The 22,565-nt window shown below is 46.5% G+C and overlaps 1 protein-coding gene and 1 non-coding gene across 5 annotated transcripts in view; one reads left to right on the top strand and one right to left on the bottom strand.

Moving 5' to 3' along the window:
* TTLL11 (tubulin tyrosine ligase like 11) overlaps nt 1–22,565 on the top strand; it is a 269,684-nt gene that overhangs the window by 127,453 nt on the left and 119,666 nt on the right. The window lies entirely within an intron of this gene.
* TRNAE-CUC (transfer RNA glutamic acid (anticodon CUC)) lies at nt 15,575–15,647 on the bottom strand. The gene has a single exon. It is a non-coding gene; the product is annotated as a tRNA-Glu (tRNA).

Here is a 22,565-nt window from a genome sequence, read left to right as displayed (position 1 = left end):
TGAACTGAACTGAACTGAACTGAGTTATAGTAGTCTGCCTGGTTGCATAAACTTTATTTTATAGAGATGTAACCCTACATGGCAAAAATATGAAGGAAAGCAAGGGAAGAAGGATCAGAGAGTTTAAGATGGGTGCTTCTGGGCATAGGTGGGAGAGGGACCTGTGAGGGGTACATACAGGTGTGTCATTGAGATCCTGGCTGTGTTCAATCTCTTAATGCAGATGAAGTCTGTGTGGTAGGATTATGTTGGGTAAGCAGGGACGGGGTCAGGAGACAGATGCTGCAGGGTCTAATGGGGCAGACCAGGCATTTTGCTTTTCATCCTAATGAAAAGCTTTTCATTTTTTGATTGAAGTATAGTTGATTTAAAATAATGTGTTAGTTTCAGGTATACAGCAAAGTGATTTGGACATATATATATATATGTATGTATATTCTTTATTTGATTCTTTTCCATTAGAGTTTATTACAGAATGCAGAATATAGTTCCCTGTGCTATACAGCACATCGTCGTTGTTCATCTATTTTAAAAAATAATTTTATTTATTTTTTGGCTGTGCTGGGTCTTCATTGCTGTGCTCTGGCTTTCTTTAGTTGTGGAGAGTGTGGGCTACTCTTTGTTGCAGTGGCTTCTCGTCGCAGTGGTTCTCTTGTTGCGGAGCACGGGCTCTAGGGCGCTGGCTTTGCAGTTGCAGCTGCCGGGCTCTTGAGCACAGGCTCAGTAGTTGTGGCACACGGGCTTTGTTGCTCCAAGGTATGTGGGATCTTCCCGGATCAGGGATCGAACCCGTGTCTTCTGCACTGGCAGGCGGATTCTTTACCACTGAGCTACCAGGGAAGCCTCTGTTATCTGTTTTATCCATGGTAGTGTGCATCTGTTCATCTCAACCACGGACAGGTTTTAAACAGCAGGGTGACATGGTGAGATTTGTGTTTTCAAAAGGTCACTTGGGCTGCAGCGTGAACACCAAACTGGAGTGGGGCTAGGGAGGATGTGGGGGGGTAGCTAAGAGGTGTGAGAGATGGTGGTTATGTGGATTAGGGTGGCAGTGGAAGGGGCAGAGAGAAATATTGTATTTAAGAGGACTTTAGGAGAATGGGTGGGTGGGATTTGGGGATGTATTGGATGTGAGAGGTGAGGATGAAAGAGGAGTCAAAAATGGGGGCTGGTTGAGCAACTGAGTGGCTGTTGGTGGCAGGAAGCCCTGGGGATGCAGCATCTGGGGGGCAGTGATACCAGGTCATGAGACCTCCCGCACCTCCAGTAAACTATTTGCTGGGTAGCTGGGTACAGGGCCTGGGGTCTTCTGAGGGGGTAGGGCCCATTATGGGGATAGCTGTTCCCTGGAGTAGACCCGGACATCCATATGGGTGCACCCAACCCTGTCAAGTGATTTCAGCGGCAACTGTGGTAAAGTGGGCTGAGCTGGGGCAGGAGGTCTGGGTTTGGACCCTGACTCTGCTGGCTTTCTGACACTCTATAATTCTGTTCCCAGCATCCTGCTCACAAAGCTCAGCCCTGCTTGTTGGCTTAGTTGCCGGGCATAGGAGCATCCTGTCTTCAGGGCATCTTTTGCAAACCATCATGCTGTCTTAATTTAATTTTCGGCTTTTGGAGCGCTGCAGGTGCCTTGGTGTCTCTCACAAGCACTGGGCCCTGTGCCCTGGTGGGTAGAGTGGTGGAGGAAGTAAGCTTGGGGGTTGGGGGTGGGTGGGCAAGGAGGCTCTCTCTGCAGCACTGCTTTGAAGGGCTTCCATCAGCTTCCTCCTATTCTGCTCATTGTCATCACCAGCATCACCTCCCCACCCCCATACCTGTTCAGTGTTCTGCAGAGTCGTTTCAGAGTCAGTCATCCATGCAAAGTAGGCAGAGTATGAGCCATCATCCCATTTTTGTTGTTGTTGTTGTTGTTTACTTGCTCAGTCATGTCTGACTCTTTTTGACCCCATGGACTGCAGCCCGCCAGGCTCCCCTGTCCTTCACCATCTCCCGGAGCTCACTCAAACTCATGTCCATCGAGTCAGTGATGTCATCCAACCATCTCATCCTCTGTTGTTCCCTTCTCCTCCTGCCTTCAGTCTGTCCCGGCATCAGGGTCTTTTCTAATTTTCCCGTTTTACAGGTAAGGAAAACAAGACTCACAGAATCAATGGGACATTCCACAGGCCTGGGTCTCTTGGACGCTCCACATGACAGGAGGTTACCAGTGATGGGAACATTTGCATGTTTATGCAGATCCACCAGCCAAGGCCTCAGATAGGTTGCATTTCTACACATCATGACCCGTTAAGTGCCAATAACGGGTGGTGACCAGAATCTGTCCTCAGCAGCCTGATTAGGAAGTGGTTCTCGAATTCCTCTGCCAGCAGCAGAGAATGAAGGAGAATAAAACAGCCCAGGGGACAGTTTTACCATTTGTAGCTTGAAAAGTGGTTATGTGGAGAGGGGATAAGCTCTCTGAGGGCCGCAGTGGGCAGAACCAGGAAAGAAATTGGCAGAGAGATTTAAGCTTTCTTTAAGGAAATGGGGGTAAAAATCACCACCTCCTTACTTTGCCTGAAATGATAAAGGTTGACTCAAAGTAGTAGTGAGTTGTGAGCTCCATGTAGCTGGAAATATTCAAGCCAAGACTGAATGGCCACGTGTAGGGAAGAAGCACAGATATGGGTTCAGTGCCTGATGGTGTGACCTTGGGCAGGTCACCCAACCCCTCTGAATCCCAATTTCCTCATCTGCGTGGCAGGGTCATGGTGCAGGCTGGCTGCGAGGGTCCAGTGGGGGCCAGAGCAGCCCTCTGGGTGCACTCATTCTGCAAGTAGGACTGTGTGTGATGTCTGTTGTCTGGCTTAATCATCACCAGTTTGTGTGCTGGCCTGCCCCTAACATTTGTGGGGCCTGAGAAAGAGAACACCCCGTGGTCTCAGCCCCCTGCCAGCCCTCCTCCTCTTCCCACTCCTGACTGCCCCCTGCAAGGGCTAGGCAGGTCCTCCAGTTCACACATGCAAGCTCTGTCCACACCAGCCCTGCCCCCCAAGGCTCTCCTGACGTCTCCTTGTCTAGGAAACAGGACAGCAGAAAACCATTTGCCCTTGGGAGGGTGGACTCCAGCCACTTAGGAGGGCATTTCCTGGTATCCAGAGTCAGTGTCCAGAGGCGCTGGGCTACGGGTCCCAGGTGAGCATGTCTCCTTGGTCTTGAGGACTCCGTGCCCCCTGGGAAGGGGTCTGCCTGAGTTGGGCTGCAGCAGGACCCTCTCAAGCGTAGAGCCGGGACAGGGGCTCAGCAGCCAGGTCTTCTGAGTACAGTATTTTCTGCCAGATTCCTATGGTGGTGCTTAGTGATCTTGCATATGCTGGTTCTATGAGCCATTCTGGGTTCTCAGCGACAGGTTGAGAGGAAGGGGACAAAGTCAGGAAACAGGGAGAGTGGACAGGTGGCTGGGGAGGTGCGGGATGGGGCCAGCAGCCCTAACTGTAACCTGGGTCAGGGTTTCATTCCCATGATCACGGAAGGATCTGTGGGCAGGGGGTCGCTATAGGAGTTCCCGGGCAGTGGCAGGGAAGAGCCCCCTGATTCTAGACTATCAGCCCATTTGAAGAAGTGAGAGCATGAGTACCTCCCCTTGGGAGTGGGGCTGGTGCTGGAGGTCAGGGGGAGGGTGCCAAGGACAGGCCTCAGCCATCTCACCTGGAGTTTTAGACATGACTGCAGCCCTATTAGAATAGCCAGCGTGGTGGCAGGGATGGCACAACTGGGCATCAGATCCTGGGTTTGAGTCAGCAAGACCACCCCAGATCCCCTTCTGGGGCTTTGGCATCTGTCCTCCTTGCTGAGGCCAGCACAGGTGGAGAGGCTGTCTGGAGGCAGAGTCCTTGGATGCGGGACCTCAGAACTGAGCAGGAGCAGAGGGGTGAGGCTGCGCTGGCACCTGAATCACCAGAGGTGGGGAGGTTGTTACAGCCCAGTTGGGGGCTTCCCTGGCAGTCCAGCGGTAGGACTCCACACTTCCACTGCAGGGGGCATAAGTCCCTTTGATCCCTGGTCCAGGAATGAAGAGCCCGCGTGCTGCAGCATGGCCAAAAAAGAACAACAACACAAACCAAAAGGCCCAGCTGGCTGAGTCCCAGCGTCAGAGTTTCCGATTCATTTGCATTTCTAGCAGGATCCCAGGTAATGTCAACACTGTTAGTCCAGGCACAACAGGACAATTTGAGAACCCCTTGCCTGCCAGCGCCAGGTCCTGGGTCTGTCCCAAACCGCTTGAGGACTCAGGGCAGTGGCCCGTCCGCCCCTGCTGGGGTTTGGCACCATGGGGGAGACGGTGAGCAGCCAGTAGGACTCATCCTTATGCAGAAGACATGGATGATGCCCCTGGTGAAGACAGCCACTGGAGATAATTTGCCAATAACACGGAGACAAGACACCCCAGCTCTGCTCATAGGTGTCACATATATTGCATGTGATCCCAGGACCGAAAAAGCAAAACAGGGCCACTTCATAAATGCGTGTTTTTATTAATATATTTCCCTTCCCTGCCTTTCTGTGCAGGTTTCTGAAGACAAGAAATATTAAATGATTGTAAAATCTAACCTTTAAGGCACAATCAAACCCTTTTAAAACAGTTCTTCTAATGAGGGAAAATGTTGTGTTATTATTTTTCTTTTTTTCCGTCTCTTCTCTTCCAGCTGGTTTGCAGGCAAAGTCCTCAATGATTTCTTAATTTTGACTCAGGCTCTCTCTACAGCCAAACAAGTGGTGGGGAAAATTTCCTCTCTAGGCAACGGCAACATTTCTGTCTCATTTGTTTGGTTTCGCTCTGTAACATGACAGCTTGTGGGGCTGCTAATTCGAATTTAGGCCCTTCTAGGAATGCGTTGTTTGTGAACAGTAAATATATCAGGTTGCAGATTTTAGCCATTTAATTATTGAAAATGGGAATGCTTCCTTGCCTCATGAATATTTTAATGTGGAACAATAGACAAATTGTCTTTCACGCCCAAATTTCATTGTATTTTGGAACCACTTCCGATTTCAGCCTTATCCGATTGCCCTGAAGCTGTGAGCTCGATTTTTCTTCAGGGAATTTGGTAGCAGAGTTACTTTGTTCCAAATCAAGAAGAAGTCTGAGACATTTATAGGGAACAGGTCTTCTTAGCGTCATTTAGTTTGTCCTTGGATCTGTAAGTGTCCTTGCTGGAAATAGAACCTGAAGCAATACTTTCTGTACGCGGATGTAGCACTGCATGGTAGGAATGGAAGACAAAGGGTTCCAGAATCTCGCGGGCCTGGGTTTGAATCTTGACTTTCCTTTTGCTCACTGTGAAATTTTGGGCAGTTACTTCTCCAGGTCTCAATGTCTTCATCTGTAAAATGTGAATGATAATAACTACTTAACAGGGTGATTTTGATTGTTACATGAATTAAAGTACTTAAATACGTAGAATAATGACTGGACATTTATGTATTCGGTAAGTGATAGTTACTTTATAATTATCCTTGTTGTTACTCTGTGAAGTGCCTATCGCAGTACTGAGCATGTAGGTGCTCAGTAAATGCCATTTTTTTTTACATTAATATTTATTTATTGGCTGCGCTGGGTCTTCACTGCTGCACTGGGGCTTTCTCTAGGTGCGGCGAGCAGGGGCTACTTTCTAGCTGCGATGCATGGACTTCTCAGCTGCTGTGGCCTCACTTGTTACAGGGCGCAGGCTCTAGGCCTGCAGGCATTAGCGGCAGTTTCACACAGGCTTAGCTGCTCCGCATCATGTGGAATCTTCCCAGACTACAGAAAGGGATTGAACCCATGTTCCCTGCATTGGCAGGTGGATTCTTAACCACTGGACCACCAGGGAAAGCTGATAAATGGTCATTATTAGCATTCAGTTCAGTTCAGTCGCTCAGTCGTGTCCGACTCTTTGCGACCCCATGAATCGCAGCACTCCAGGCCTCCCTGTCCATCACCAACTCCCGGAGTTCACTCAGACTCATGTCCATCGAGTCAGTGATGCCATCCAGCCATCTCATCCTCTGTCGTCCCCTTCTCCATTATTATAATTCTCACAGGTGGACATAGATTGAAAATACAGTCTTCCACCATGCAAAGCATACGTGTTTTATTTTTTAAGATATTTGAGCCAACAGGAATTTATATAAATAAATGGATAGCCAAATGCAATTCAGCAAGATTAAAGTAAATCGAAGGTGCTCATATAAATAGTTTAAGATAATCCCTGATGCAAAACATTTGTTCAATTTGTGCCTCAAAATAAAAATGGGTCCCCCAGGTTTTCAGGAATTCCTCTTTGCTGTGCATGGGTTTGCTACTGCTCCTGCTAAGTCACTTCAGGTGTGTCCAACTCTATGTGACCCCATACACGGCAGCCCACCAGGCTCCCCCATCCCTGGGATTCTCCAGGCAAGAACACTGGAGTGGGTTGCCATTTCCTTCTCCAATGCATGAAAGTGAAAAGTGAAAGTGAAGTCGCTCAGTCATGTCCAACTCTTCAAGACCCCATGGACTGAAGCCTACCAGGCTCCTCCGTCCATGGGATTTGCCAGACAAGAGTACTGGAGTGGGGTGCCATCGCCTTCTCTGGTGCACGGGTTTGGGAACTTTAAATAAGAACAGTCTTCCTATGGAAGGGCAGCTCTGATGTGGGAGGTGACCTGGACTAGGGCCGGGAAGTGGGGGAATCAAGGTCCTGGGCCTCACTCTGAGCTTCACCTCGGGCAAGTCCCCACACTTCTCTGGGCTATGGTCTGTTCATCTCTAGAGTCTGTCTGATGCAAAAATGCTGCACTTCTCTAAGAGCATGTGATTTATTCCCTTTAAAATGAGAGAGATTAAAAAAAAGGGAGATTTCATCCTTTAAAAACCCTTAGACTGCACATTTTGCCAGTTGCTTTTAAACCACTAGGTATTAGGTGCCAGATATTTGAGGGTGGCTTAATTGGAAGTTGTGTTTATCATCTGGAGTGTATGTGCAGGCACTAAATGTGGTTTTGACAGTCTCTCTCCATCCAGCTACTTGCTTCCAACCGGAATGATTTGCTTCTCCACTGCATTCAGAAGAGACACTTTAGTCCCGGTTACAAACGTTAATTAGTTTGAAGAAGAGAAACAGGATTGTGTTCCTAAAAATAGTGCTGCTACCGAAGGCCTTTTTTGGTGCTGTTATAATCTGGGTGCTTTCGTGAGGATGAGGGTAGCTGGCTCTGCTTTTATTCTCTGCCCAAGTTCAATGTTGGCATCTTTGAAATCGGGGAACCAGTGATCCTGTCAGGGGGTAGAATGACGCACGTCTCTGTGCTGAGCTGTCATAGAAGTGGCCCAGTGTCTCCCACGGTTTAAATCTTAAATCTGCTAGGTGTTCGTGGGCACCCATTACACTGGTCTCAGAAGCCTGTAGACATGGCCTGTGATACTCCCAACAGTGTTGAAGGCATGGTGTGCGTGAGGTGGACATACAAGTATTGCTGTGGGCCGCAAAGCATAGAAGAGGGAAGGAGGGCTGGAGTGGCAGACCTGGGTCCTGGTCTTGACTCTGGTACCGACTTGCTTCTCTGGGTGGAACCTCTGGATTGTAAGGAAATTTAGCGTGGCTCCTCCGTCCAGCTCTATCATCCGGCCTTTTTTCATTCCTTCATGGAGGAGCTTGGGTTTGATTGCTGAGGACTGTTTCTGTTCCAACATTCTGTTCTATCAATTATTGATAAAATTAAGTCTCAGGCTTGTTATTTAGGTAGGCATTTTGGTAGAATTCCGACAGCAGGTAAATCTCTGGATGAGTTTCAAATTCCACATGACTCTGAAAAGTGTGCTTAGTTTTTGAGCTTGGTTATTCCACTCATGAGGTTTATTGTTGGCATTTTTTTTTGGCGGGGGGGAGGAGGGTGTCCATAAACTGGTTCTTGGCTCTTTCATAGTAGAGATGCTTTGGGATTTTTAATTTCTATTTTTATTGAAGTATAGTTGATTTGGGGCGTGGAAGAGACCTTGATGCTGGGAAAGATTGAGGGCAGGAGGAGAAGGGGACAACAGAGGTTGAGATGGTTGGATGGCATCACCGACTCGATGGACTTGAGTTTGAGCAAACTCCGGGAGATGGTGAAGGACAGGGAAGTGTGCTGCAGTCCATGGGGTTGCCAAGAGTCAGACATAACATAGCAACTGAACAACAACATCGTTGATTTACAATGTTTTGTTAGCTTCAAGTATACAGCCAAGTGATTCAGTTATCCGTATGTATTTATTTCAGATTCTTTTCCATTACAGGTTATTACAAGGTACTGAATACAGTTCCCTGTGCTATACAATAGGTTTGTGTTAGTTATCTAATTTTTATATAGTAGTGTGCGTCTGTTAATCTCAAACTCCTAATTTACCCCTGCTTCCCCCTCTGGTAACTTTAAGTTTGTTTTCTGCATCTGTGGGTCTGTTTCTGTTTCGTATATAAGTTCATGTGTATCATCTTTGAAGACTCCGCATGTAGGTGATACCATATGGCATCTGTCTTTCTCTGCCTTAGCTCACTTGGTATGATTGTCTCCAGGTCCATCCATGTTGCTGCTAATGGCTTTCTTTCTTTCTTTTTTTTGTGGTTGAGTAATAGTCCATTGTGTATTTACACACCGTGTGTGTTCAGTTGTTTCACTTGCGTCTGACTCTTTGAGACCCCATGGACTGTAGCCTGCCAGGCTCCTCTGTCCATAAAATTCTCTAGGCAGGAATACGGGAGTGGGTTGCCGTGTCCTCCCCCAGGGGCTCTTCCCCATCCAGGGATCGAACCTTCGTCTCCTTCCTCTCCTGCATTGCAGGCAGATTCTTTACTACTGAGCCACTGGGGAAGCCTTTATACACCACATCTTTATTCATTCATCTATCGATGGACAATCATGCTTCCACGCCTTGGCTATTGTAAATAGTGTTGGTATGAACACGGGGGTACATGCTGCTAAGTTGCTTCAGTCGTGTCTGACTCTGTGCGACCCCATAGACGGCAGCCCACCAGGCTCCCCCGTCCCTGGGATTCTCCAGGCAAGAACACTGGAGTGGGTTGCCATTTCCTTCTCCAGTGCATGAAAGTGAAAAGCGAAAGTGAAGTCGCTCTGTCGTGCCCGACTCTTAGCGACCCCATGGACTGCAGCCTACCAGGCTCCTCTGTCCATGGGATTTTCCAGGCAAGAGTACTGGAGTGGGGTACATATATCTTTTCAAATTAGGGTTTTCATTTTTTCCAGATATAGTCCAGGAGTAGGATTACTAAATCATATGGTAACTCTATTTTTAGCTTTTAAAGAACCTCCATGCTGTTCTCCATGGTGGCTGTACCAATTTACGTTCCCACCATTAGTGTAGGAAGGTTCCCTTTTCTCCACATCCTCTCCAGCATTTATTATCTGTAGACTTTTTGGTGACGGCCATGAAAAGTGCTTTGGCTAATTTTCTATTCCATACTCTTAGTAGCATTCAAGTTGCTTTATGTGTTATCTCAGAATTGGTGGGGGCTTGACATTTTCTTGATTTACGATGCCATCATTTGAGGTTGTGTTTTCTCTTTTGGTTTGTTTCACATTTGAGTTACTTTTGGTGATATCACCCTATTCTCCCACTTTTCTCTATGTGTCCCAATCTGAATTAAAGAAATTACATTTGTATGGCAAATAATGTCTTGGGCTATTTATCACCTATGTGCTAACATTTAAGCCGTTTTTTTCTTTAGGAAAAATCTCAGCCTTTTTCTAAGCTTCATCTGTAAAATGAGGATTATAATCATGAGAACCCATGAAGGAGGCCCAATCAGCAGCCTCCTTTCTCCCTAAGTTCTGAATTGATTGAGAGTAAGACAAAGGACTAAAGAAGATAAGGACTAAAACATCACCTCCATCAAGGAAGAGGTGATGTTGAGAGTGTGTCTTACGTCCATGGGCAAATGAGCCCCCTGATGTCAGATCCAGAGTGAGACTCACGCAGACAGCTATCCCTCCATCCCCAGGCAGAACTGGGGAACCAGGTCCAGCTCCCTGATGAGCAGCAGAACCTGTGCTCCCAGGAGGAAGGGAGAAGGGACTGAGCTAGTTTCATCCAATTTCTTCTTCCAAATCCACCAATCCAAAAGGCATTTCATTTCCTCAGCGGAGTAGAGCAGGGGTGGGGCAGAGTCCAGAGATGTTATCTGAAGTCACTCCTGTCACACGGAGAGTGGGTGGGAGGAAAAGTGCCTCCCCAGGTTCCCCTCCTTCCCCAGTCACATTTACCTCACAGGAAGCAGAGTAGCAGGGATTAAAAGAATAGGCTTCGGAGGCCAATAGACCCAGGTTTCCAATGCCAGCCTCCTTTCACAGGCTGTGTGTGATCCTAGATGAATTCCTCCACCTTGCTAAACCTCACCTGTAAAACAGGAGTGATAATAAAGGTCATTGTGCAAGGTAAGCGGGGTAATCCATTAGAATGTAAGTCACATGATAAGTACTCAATAAAGAGTAGAAAGTCAAAAGAGAAGATGTATATAAACATGCTCTGTAAATTATACAGTTTACCCTGGTGGCTCAGAGGTTAAAGTGTCTGCCGGCAATGCAGGAGACCTGGGTTCGATCCCTGGGTTGGAAAGATCCCCTGGAGAAGGAAATGGCAGCCCACTCCAGTATTCTTGCCTGGAGAATCCCATGGACGGAGGAGCCTGGTGGGCTACAGTCCACGGGGTCGCAAAGAGTCAGACACGACTGAGCGACTTCACTTTCACTTTCATATAAAGAAGTATTATCATTGATGGTGGTGTTATTAGTATAATATTGAATTCCACTTGCTATACAATACTGTTTGTACCTCCCGATGTAGGCTGATTGAAATAGGCTCAGTACTGGGTGGCTTGCTACGTGTCTCTTTTCTATCAACTCTTAATACGAAGCAGAATCCACACACCAGAAAGAAAGAAGAAATTGAATTAACGAGACGCTCCCATGCAGCCGAATGACCAGTCCTCTGATTTCAGCTATTTTTGTAGATTCTTCTGGAAGCTGTCATGTAATTCTGTAGCAGTCATTAGAAAGTATTCACTCCATTTAATTTTTGCTGAAAAATCATTAGTGGGAATTGGACATAGGCCTGGAGTGTTCTCAAGCCCATATTCCACCACCAGGCTTCAAGGGACAGCTCCCTTTGACTTGAGCCCTTGAAGTTCCCTCAGGAGAAAACCAGGGTGGGGGTCAAGGGGTCTGTTCTAGCTTCGCTCTGCCTCCTCTTCATCCTTCTCTGTCATCATCCTCCACACCACATTTATTCAGTGTTGCGTGGCCAGCTTCTTTTTTTGTCTAATTTTGGCTATGTATGGTTTTTATTATCCGCACTTTGTTATCATTGTTGTTCAGTCACTAAGTCACATCCGACTCTTTGCGACCCCATGGACTGCAGCACATCAGGCTTCCCTGTCCTTCACCATCTCTCGGGGTTTGCTCAAACTCTTGTCCATTGAGTTGGTGATGTCATCTAACCAGCTCATCCTCTGTCGTCCCCTTCTCCTCCTGCCCTCAGTCTTTCCCAGCATCAGGGTCTTTTATTTTCTAATGAGTCAGTTCTTCTCATCAGGTGGCCAAAGGTTTGGAGCTTCAGCTACAGCATCAGTCCTTCCAATGAATATTCAGGACTGATTTCCTTTAGGATGGACTGGTTTAATCTCCCTGCAGCCCAAGGGACTCTCAAGAGTCTTCTCCAGCTCTACAGTTCTGCACTTTACTGGTATCATATTTGCCCACTGACTTGAGCAGAGTCAGGACTGGAAAGGTTTGATTCATTCCAGAGCCCGTGGTCTCTTCATCGGGAGCTTTGGTGACAACCTGAAACCTGGAAGGAAGCTTTGGAGGGACCCTTGCCGCTTCTGTGTCACCAATACCAGGCAGGAACATTTTCCTGACAACTGTTATTGCTAAGATCTGGAGACGGGAAGGACTAACCACTCCAGTATTCTTGCCTGGAAAATTCCACAGACAGAGGAGCCTGGTGAACTACAGTCCATGGGGTTGCAAGGATTCAGACACAACTGAGGGACTAATACTTTCACTTTTCATTATTGCTAAGGTCAAAAGCAGCCTCATTTTTGGTTTTACTTAGTTTTTTAAATAGCATTTGTTTCCTGCGTGGAGCCGGGAGCACGGGAGCATCGCTGCAGGGAGTGAGCCGTCTGGAGGGCCTGAGTCCCGCACTCTGTCCTCAGGGCAGCCCCTTGCCGTCTGCTGCAGTGAAGAAAGCATGTGCTCTGGCCCCAGGTGTGAGGGTGAATCACTGGAGTTGTGTTCAGTTATGAAAAAAATGTATGAGCTGCTACCCTTTGCCAGGCCCAGGGTGGAAATGAAACAATAGAATCCATCTCATGTGGCTGAGGGTTGTGGGCCACAATGGCTGGTGCTCCTGGACCCTCAGGGAGGGCAGCCGTGATGTGGTTATCAGTACTGAGCAGTTCGGGGCCTTGGGAGCTCCCGGTGGGCAGGAAGGACACTTACGATGATTCCTGTATTGCTCGGTGAGAGCAGCATCACAGGGCACAGGCTGAGAAGAGGCTGACCAGATGGGAAAAGTGGAGAATGGGCTGGAGAAGGATTTGTAGCTCTGTCAGACCAGGAAGGACTGAAGGCCTGGGCCATCCAGCCTGGGGCACAGCAGGCTTGGGGAAGACTAGTGACCATCCCCACCTGTGGGAAGTCCTTTCAGGGGCGTGCGTGCATGCTAAGTCACTTCAGTCGTGTCCAACTCTTTGCAACACTTTGGACCGTAGCCCACCAGGCTCCTCTTGTCCATGGGATTCTTCAGGCAAGAATACTGGAGTGGGTTGCTGTGCCCTCCTCCAGGGGATCTTCCCAACCCAGGGATCAAACCCCTGTCTCTTATGTGTCTTGCCATTGGCAGTCAGGTTCTTTACCTCTAGTGCCACCTGGGAAACCCTCATTCGGGGGGAGCCACATTTATTCCATAGGGCTCCAGGGGGAAGAGTTAAGACTAACAGAATATACCAGGGGGCAGACTTTGGACACGTCTCATCAAAAGCTTTCTAATAATCAGGGTTCTCTAAAGTGGAGCAGGGCTGCTCGGGATCCTGCTGTCTGTCACAGAAGGGCCCATGCAGAGCCAGGTCAGGGAGGAGGTAGAGGAGAGAGTCTAGGCTTTGGTGGCGGAGACCCAGAGTGGAATCAAACTTGTGCACTTGCTGTGTGACCCCAGGCAGGTCCCTTGCCTCATCTGAATCTCCTTTTCATGCGGCGATCCGATGACAAGTGTGAAGGTGCCTTATGAACCGGGAAACATCTTGCAAAATGTTAATTATGCTCATTGTGGTTTCACTGCAGTTACTGGTGAGCGTGTCCTACTCGTCTCCTAATGATGAAATGTGTGTTGATTGAATTGATTAATGAGCCAATGATTTTCTGCCTAAAACTGGCCCTTAAACTTGAATTTGCATCCCATCTGTAAAGCTTAGTACATGGTAGGCTCCAACTTAACAATGTGTCGAGTGAATAAGTGAGTGAAGGAGAGATTAAATACATTAACTACTGGCTATCGATCTCAATTAATTCTAAGCACAGTCTTGTGAGATGGCCCCAGAAGACAGAGAATCAGACTCAGGATTGTAATGGTGATGGTGGCATTGGATGGGAAGTTGGCCGCACTGGCCTGTGGGTCACTCTCATCTGTGAGAGTTTGCATTTCTGGGGCAGCTACAGTCTTGGTGAGAAATGTTTCACCTTGGGACTACGGCATGTCTATTTGGACCCAGAGAGTCAGTCCTCAGCTTGCATTTTTAGATCCCATTCCTGCTCCTGTACCACTCCGTGTCTGCATTAACCTCCTGCAGACAGCGGGGTGGAGGGGGTGCTCAGAAAGCAGTGCTGCACTGGGTCCTGGGTGACCCTGCAGCATCACCCACTCAGGAATGGATGCAACAGCCCCACCACTTGGCAGTTAGAGTCAGGGCTGTGGATTCTGCGATCCTGAGCATCTCTGTGGGGACCAGTGGTTCTGCCTCTTCCTGGCTTGATGACTTTGGGCAAGTTGCCCTCAAAACCTCAGTTTCCATATCTGTCCATATCAGGACCATACCTACTTCATATATAGTTACTGTGAGGATCACTGTTAAATGCTTGTTTAGTCCAGTGCCAAGCAATGGTAGGGTTCAGAGAATGCCATAGCATCACCAGCAACAAAGTGAGTGCTCGGGTTCTCAGACATGGTCAGTTGCTACCGTGTGTAATTACTATAACTTGCCAAACTACAGAAATGTACATAAAACCATTTTCTCCATGAGTGTAATATCGAGGTACACAATTTGGGGACAAACGTTAAGTAAGTGAAGATGGGAGTTTAAGTCAATGACGGGAGAGAGAAAAGAAGTATTTCCTTTTCTCAGTATAGGCAGACCTTGGAGATATTGTAGGTTTGGTTCCAGATCACTGAAATAAAGTGCATATAGCAATAAAGTGAGTCACATGAATGTTTTGGTTTCCCAGGGCATAGAAAAGTTACCTTTACGTTATACTGTAGTCTATTAAGTGTGCAATAGCGTTATGTCTTTAAAAACAATGCATAGAGCTTAGTTAAAAAAAAAAATTCGTTGTTGCTGAAAAAAATCTAACCATCACCTGAGCCTTTAGGGAGCTGGAGTAGTAACATCCAAGATCACTGATCACAGGTCATCACAACAAATACGATCATAATGAAAAAGTTTGAACTATTTCGAGAATTAACAAAATGTAACACAGAGATTCGAGGTGAGCAAATGCTGTTGGACAAATGGTGTTGATAGACTTGCTCCTTGCAGGGTTGCTAGAAAAGTTCAACTTGGGAAAAACACAGTGTCTGTGAAAGGCAATAATGTGAAGTGTGCCTGTACAGACAGCTGCCCCAGAATCATTACTCTAGTTCTGCCACTGCCTCGTTCCAGATGAGCTACCTTAAGAAAGAGTCTACAGCTATCTCGGCCTCAAATTTTCTCATCTGTAAAATGGGGGGTAATTGTAGCTACTTCATTGGGTAATTGAGAGGATTCAGTGAGCTTAATATACTATACTTCATGATTTAAATTTTTTTAAACTTTTTATTTTAGAAAAGTTATAGACTTACAGGAAGGCATGCATGCTAAGTCGATTCAGTCATGTCTGACTCTTTGCAGCCCTATGGACTGTAGCCCGCCAGGCTCCTGAGTCCATGGGATTCTCCAGACAAGAATACTAGAATGGGTGGCCATGCCCTCCTCCAGGAGATCTTCCTGACCCAGGGACCAACCCGAGTCACTTGGGTCTCCTGCATCTGCAGGCGGGTTCTTTACCAGTAGTGCCACCTGGGAAGCCCACCCGGAAGTTGCACAAATACTACTACAGAGAGGTCCTGTGTACCAAATGTTCCACTGGGACCAATTCATGTAACTATACATGTCAAAAACAGGAACTTAACGTTGGTTCAATTCACAAATCTTTTTCTTTTTTTTTTTTTTAATGTTCAAATAAAACCTTATTTAGGGACACAAACTTGAATTATATATTATATTATTTTGCTTTTGACTGCACTGAATGGCTTGTGGAATCTTAGTTTCCTGACCAGGGATTGAACCCAGGCCCTCGGCAGTGAGAGCACAGAGTCCTAACCACTGGACCACCAGGGAATTTCCAAAATTATATATAATTTTTAAATGTCATGAGATATTATTCTTAAGGTTTTTTTTCAACCATTAAAGAATGTAAAACCATTAGCCTGTGAGTCATGCAATAGCAGGCAGAGGTCCGTCTGAGTTTATATGTTTACTGTATCTGTGTGTGTGTATATATCTATCTACTCATTATCGACCTGTCTTTCTACACTTTTCAATACCTAAGGACTAAATAAGATAATCACGTGGAACAGGACTTGATACGCAATAATCGTTCCATAAACATCAGTTCGAGTACCCTATATGAAAGGGACTACCTCAGCGCCTGGCTGTAAACATAGGCACTCAGTAAGCAGGAGCCTGCCTTATTCTTTTTCAGTTTACACTCTCCTTTATCCTCTAGAAGCATCATACCAGCACAACGAGGCTTTATGGCTATTGAGCTGTTCTTATTACAAGAACACGCTGTGAGGGGAAAACAACTTGGGTCTTAAACGGTGGGGAGCATGTGCAGCTGGACTCGGCTGAGGTGGTAAGAGACCACAGGGAGCAGGTAACTCCTGTTGGGCCCTCCTGTTATCCCTTACTCAGAGGCTCCTCTCTAGTGTTCCAGTATTGGAAGTCTGCACATCCCGTGGCTGAGGCAGAGGCAGAGGCAGGGCTGCCGGAGGGATGGGTCGTTTCAGAGGATGTTTCTGCATTGTGCCCCCGCTGGCGGAGGCAGGGAGCACCTCCAGATAACTCGTTCCACTTATATTTTCCTTTTCACTGACTCTGAGTCTGGGGCACCTAGCAAATAGAAGCATGTATAAAGCATTGATACCCAGGTGGTGTCAGATTAAAAATTCCAGATATGTGCCTTTCAGATACTCGAGACTTATTTCTTTAAACTAAAAAACTTTTTCAATTTTAATTGTTTGGAATTTGTCTTTCCAAAATGCCTGCTTCATGAAATTAAAAACAAAACAAAACATAATTTGACCTTTCCCCCGCCTCCCCTTTTTTTTTTCTTTTTGGTATCTTGGAGTTAAGAGGGGTTCTGTGAACTGGTTCTCAAAAACCAGAACAGAACAAAACTCTCATTGTTAGTGTTTGCCCATTTCCGTGGTGTAAATTTATTCCTGCTGCCATTTCAAGCTGTCGATGGTTTGTGACAACCAGTTTGGAAAATGCCTGAGATCCGAGCTCCCCACCACAAGGGGGCAGTGTGCAGCTGCTATGCTTCAGACCTGAACTTCAGCCCTGGGATTGCTGGGCTTTCGTCCTGTTATTTTTCCCCGCCTTGAGAGCTGGGTTACCCAGGACTGGCTACTGAACTGGGGTTTCTTCATATGAACCATGGTAAAAATGACTAATCCACGGTGATGGTGAGGACTCAACAAGGTGACCTAAGTCATGGGTCCCAAACTTCAGTGCTCTGGGGGCCAAGCCAGTGACATGATGACCACAGCTTGTGCGTGGGCAGTTGGGACAATACTTGAAACAGCGGTTCTCAAGCTGAGCTGGTGAACTTATATGTGCCTGGGCTCCATCTCAGACCAGTTAAACCAGAATGTCTGGGGGAGGCAATAAGTGGAATGTTGTAATTTCTAAAAATTCCACAGGGAGATCAATCCCCATGACAGGACTTGCTCACTGTGGTATTAATTGTGGACTGCTTTCTTTAAAGCGGAGATCCCCAGTCCCCAGGATCTAACGGCTGATGATCTGAAGTGGAACTGATATGACAGTAATAGAAATAAAGTGCACAGTAATTGTCGTCTGCTCCAGTCGTCCCCAGACCATCTGCCCCCGCACCCCCACCCCCACCCTGGTCCTTGGAAAAACTGTCTTCCATAAAAAACTGGTCTCTGGTGCGAAAAAAGGTTGGGGATTGTTGCTTTAAAGGACTTAGATCTTGACTTTTAAAGTAATTTGCCTCTCCAATATTATCCTAAATGAAAACATTATACCTAGGGTGAGTTTGGGAAAACTGTGAATAGTTTGATATAGGGATGGAGGAGGTGGGATATGCAGGAGGCAGAGGGGATACAGTAGAATGGTTGGCAGTGGTTGAATTATAAACGGCCTTGAATGCCAGGCCAAGGAGGTTTTCGTTTGCCTTGTGGGCAGAGGGGAGGACCCTGGAGACACGTCAGGGAAGGGACAGCACTGCTGTGATAAGGCTCATCTGTGATTGGTCTGTTAGATCAGCTGAAATCATTCATCCTTCAGAGCAATCCCCCTCCCTCCCCCACCCCTCCATTTTGTGTTCCTGCTCTTCCTCCATTTGCATAATTTACCTTTACTTATTATTATGGCTTTCATCATTTTCATTATCACAGCGTGAACTGGCAGGGCTGGTCTGATGCAGTGTGGAATTAACTGATGGGACCTCAGAAGACCTCCTTAGTTCCTATTATTAACCCGAGTATCTTTCAGGGAAGATTTTATTAAAAAGAGATCATCTGGGGTTTGTTTTCAGCTGCATTTTCCAGAGGGGGCATTGCCAATGAGTGCCCTTGCCCTTGACTTCCGTCTGTGTGCGCACTTGGAAAAGCAGGTGTCACTCAGAGCTCAGAGAGCAACAGTTTCTAATTAGTTGCTTGTTAAACCACAGGCCTCCAGATTGGGCTGCTAAAATTGCTAGTTTTTCCATGAGGAAACCCTGATGGTAATTTTTTTTTCCCCCCACCCTGAGCAAAAGCATATCCGGTTCTTTGCTGCTGCCACATTTTTCTGAGATCCTTGTCAGATTGTTGTCATTGTTACTGTTATGTGTTACTATAACTATTTATGGCACAGGGGCGGAACTGGGTGCTCTGCAAATATTATTGTCTTGTTGAATTCTCATAGGACCTTTGCAGACTGTTTTCCCAGAAGAGGAAATTCTCGTCTCTGAGAGCTGAGTCACCACCCCAGGACATGCAGCCAGAACCGGTCAAGCTCAGCCCTAGGCTGGGCCCTTGGCCATGTTCTATGCTATAACCTCTTTTCTGTATTGTTGCTATCCACTTGCCTGTGTTTCACTGACCATCTTTTATGACGTAGGAATTTGTATTTTAGTCCAATAGCATCTGGAAAATAATGAAAATAATTTTTAAATGTAACTTAAAAATATAGTACAGAGGTAGATTAAATACCACTAATATTTCCCCAGACTATTGTCATTCCATTTGGGTTCACTTACAGGAACAAATTCAATATTTCCCTACTACGGCATTGAAGTTCCAAATTCTAAAACTACCCCACAGGCAAGAGTTTAGTTCTTCTATGATTATTCATGGTGTAACCAGCCTTCCTAGGCTATATTCATCATTTCATTAATTTGGTCAGAGTTTGTTCCTCCTTCCAGGAAAATGGTAATTTCATAGAGTCACTTTTGATTTGGAATTTCAAAAACATCATATTAACTTGATTTTTTAAATAAAAACTCTCTCACTCTTAGCTGTTTACATTTTTATAATATGAGGATAGATTTGTATTCCTTGATCAGACATGAAAAAAAGAGATGGGCGGGCCTGTAGAATCACTTTTTTCATTTATTCAACCAACATTTTTTGAACACCTTTTGTGTGCCGGATACTGTTTTAGGGGGAGGGATCGAGCCGTGAAGCAGCCCCGTGAGGTCCCCTCTCATGGAGCCCACTTTCCAAAGGAGGGGCAGACATTCAGTAAACAAACCTAGGAGAAGTAGGAAAAAAAATGCTGTGGTGCCAGTGAGCATGGTCGTGGGATGGCAATGGGCACAAAGAGAAGTGGCCCTTCTCTGAGGTGCTCTCTTTGCGAGGGGGAGACAGGCATTTCAACAAATGAATACAAATTTAGTTTCTGGGCATTTGGGGGTTTAACATGTACAAGTTTGAGTATTTTGGGGCAATATGGAGATCTGTGAGATGTAGCCATTTGTCATTTTACTGAGGTGTAAGTGTTGGAGAAGCCTCTTGAGAGTCCCTTGGACTGCAAAGAGATCCAACCAGTCCTTCCTAAAGGAGATCAGTCCTAAATACTCATTGGAAGGACTGATGCTGAAGCTGAAACTCCAATACTTTGGCCATCTGATGCAAAGAACTGACTCATTTGAAAAGACTCTGATGCTGGGAGGGATTGGGGGCAGGAGGAGAAGGGGATGACAGAGGATGAGATGGCTGGATGGCATCACCGACTCAATGGACATGAGTTTGAGTAAATTCCGGGAGTTGGTGATGGACAGGGAGGCCTGGCGTGCTGCAGTCCACGGGGTTGCAAAGAGTCAGACATGACTGAGCAACTGATCTCTGAAGTTATCTTTTGGGCTTCCCTGCTGGCTCTGTGGTAAGGAATCCACCTGCCAAGGTTGAAGCAAAAGGAGACACAAGTATGATCCCTGGGTCGGGAGGATTCCCTGGAGGAGGAAATGGCAACCCACTCCAGTATTCTTGGCTGAGATAATTCCAGCCAAGGCTCTCCATAGGACGGAAGAGCCTATGAGCTGTTGCTGTGCTTAGTCTCAGTTGTCACATGGGCCTTAGGAAGCATCACTATGAACAAAGCTAGTGGAGGCGATGGAATTCCAGTTGAGCTATTTCAGATCCTGAAAGATGATGCTGTGAAAGTGCTGCACTCAATATGCCAGCAAATTGGAAAACTCAGTAGTGGCCACAGGACTGGGAAAGATTAGTTTTCATTCCAATCCCTAAGAAAGGCAATGCCAAAGAATGCTCAAACTACCACACAGTTGCACTCATCTCACACGCTAGTAAAGTAATGCTCAAAATTCTCCAAGCCAGGCTTCAGTAACACGTAAACTGTGAACTTCCAGATGTTCAAGCTGGTTTTAGAAAAGGCAGAGGAACCAGAGATCAAATTGCCAACGTCTGCTGGATCATGGAAAAAGCGAGAGAGTTCCAGAAAAACATCTATTTCTGCTTTATTGACTATGCCAAAGCCTTTGTGTGGACCACAACAAACTGTGGAAAATTGTGAAAGAGATGGGAATACCAGACCACCTGACCTGCCTCTTGAGAAATCTGTATGCAGGTCAGGAAGCAACAGTTAGAACTGGACATGGAACAACAGACTGGTTCCAAATAGGAAAAGGAGTACGTCAAGGCTGTATATTGTCACCCTGCTTATTTAACTTCTATGCAGAGTACATCATGTGAAATGCTGGGCTGGCTGAAGCACAAGCTGGAATCAAGAATGATGGGAGAAATATCAATAACCTCAGATATGCAGATGACACCACCCTTTTGGCAGAAAGTGAAGAACTAAAGAGCCTCTTGATGAAAGTGAAAGAGGAGAGTGAAAAAGTTGGCTTAAAGCTCAACATTCAAAAAACGAAGATCATGGCATCCGATCCTATCACTTCATGGCAAATAGATGGGGAAACAGTGGAAACAGTGTCAGACTTTATTTTGGGGGGCTCCAAAATCACTGCAGATGGTGACTGCAGCCATGAAATTAAAAGACGCTTACTCCTTGGAAGGAAAGTTATGATCAACCTAGATAGCATATTAAAAAGCAGAGACATTACTTTGTCAACAAAGGTCCATCTAATCAAAGCTATGGCTTTTCCATTAGTTATGAATGGATGTGAGAGTTGGACTATAAAGAAAGCTGAGCGCTGAAGAATTGATGCTTTTTAACTGTGGTGTTGGAGAAGACTCTTGAGAGTCCCTTGGACAGCAAGGAGATCCAACCAGTCCATTCTAAAGGAGATCAGTCCTGAATATTCATTGGAAGGAATGATGTTGAAGCTGAAACTCCAATATTGTGGCCACCTGATGGGAATAGCTGACTCACTGGAAAAGACCTTAATGCTGGGAAAGATTGAAGGTGCGAGGAGAAAAGGATGACAGAGGATGAGATGGTTGGATGGCATCACAGACTTGACAGATATGAGTTTGAGTAAACTCCGGGAGTTGGTAGGGAGGCCTGGCGTGCTGCGGTCCATGGGGTCGCAAAGAGTTGGACACGACTGAGCAACTGAACTGAACTGAAGCCCCCTCCATACAAACGAGTTCTGTTCTGAGAGTGAGTTTGTAAGCCCAATAAGATAGCCTAGGTACCCAACTAACACAACTGGCTGTGTAGTACTGTACTGTAATAGGTTTAGAATACTTTTCACACACACACACACAAAACACAAAAAATAAAGCATTTTAAATTTTACAGTATAGCACCTTGCAAAGTACAGTAAGTAGTCCAGTACAACAGTTGGCATACAGGGACTGGCATCTAATGAACAGGCAAGAAGTGTTACTGACTGGAGGAGGGAGAGGAGGCGGGAGATGGTAAAGCTGAAGGATCGTCAGCAATAGGAGATGAAGGGCAAGCTGCAATTTCACTCACGCCTGACATGAATGCACATCTACATCTTTGAAAGTTCATAACCTGGAGGTTCGTATGTAGGGGACGTACTGCACTACTAGGGCTTCCCTGGAAGCTCAGCTGGTAAAGAATCTGCCTGCAGTGCAGGAGACCTGGATTCAACCCCTGGGCTGGGAAGACTCCCTGGAGGAAGGCATGGCAACCCACTCCAATATTCTTGCCTGGAGAATCCCCACGGACAGAGGAGCCTGGCGGTCCATGAGGTCGCCAAGAGTTGGACACGACTGAGTGACTAAGCAGAGCACAGCACTGTGCTACTAACTGTTAGGCAGAAATGCACCAATTGCTCATTGGTCAGCTGGGCCCATTCACTAGTTAAATGACTTGTTAATTCATGCCTGCCTCAGGGAGAGGTGCGGTCCCCATGTCGTCTCATTTCATCCCAACCACAGTCGTGAGCAGGATTATCATTTCCTCTCACTCGACCTTACTTGCCAGGCCTTCAGGATGGCCAATGCCAAGGGCTTACTGTCATCCATCCTGAGGTCTGTAGCACGGGCATGAGAGGCTATGGGAACATAAACAGTTCAGATGCTGCAGGTCCTCGATGTACCTTCTCGAAGGAGGGGGCACTAGATGGGG

Source organism: Bos taurus, chromosome 11 (genome assembly GCF_002263795.3).
Source record: "Bos taurus isolate L1 Dominette 01449 registration number 42190680 breed Hereford chromosome 11, ARS-UCD2.0, whole genome shotgun sequence".
Lineage (NCBI taxonomy): Eukaryota > Metazoa > Chordata > Mammalia > Artiodactyla > Bovidae > Bos > Bos taurus.
This window is presented reverse-complemented; position numbering and strand designations above follow the sequence as displayed.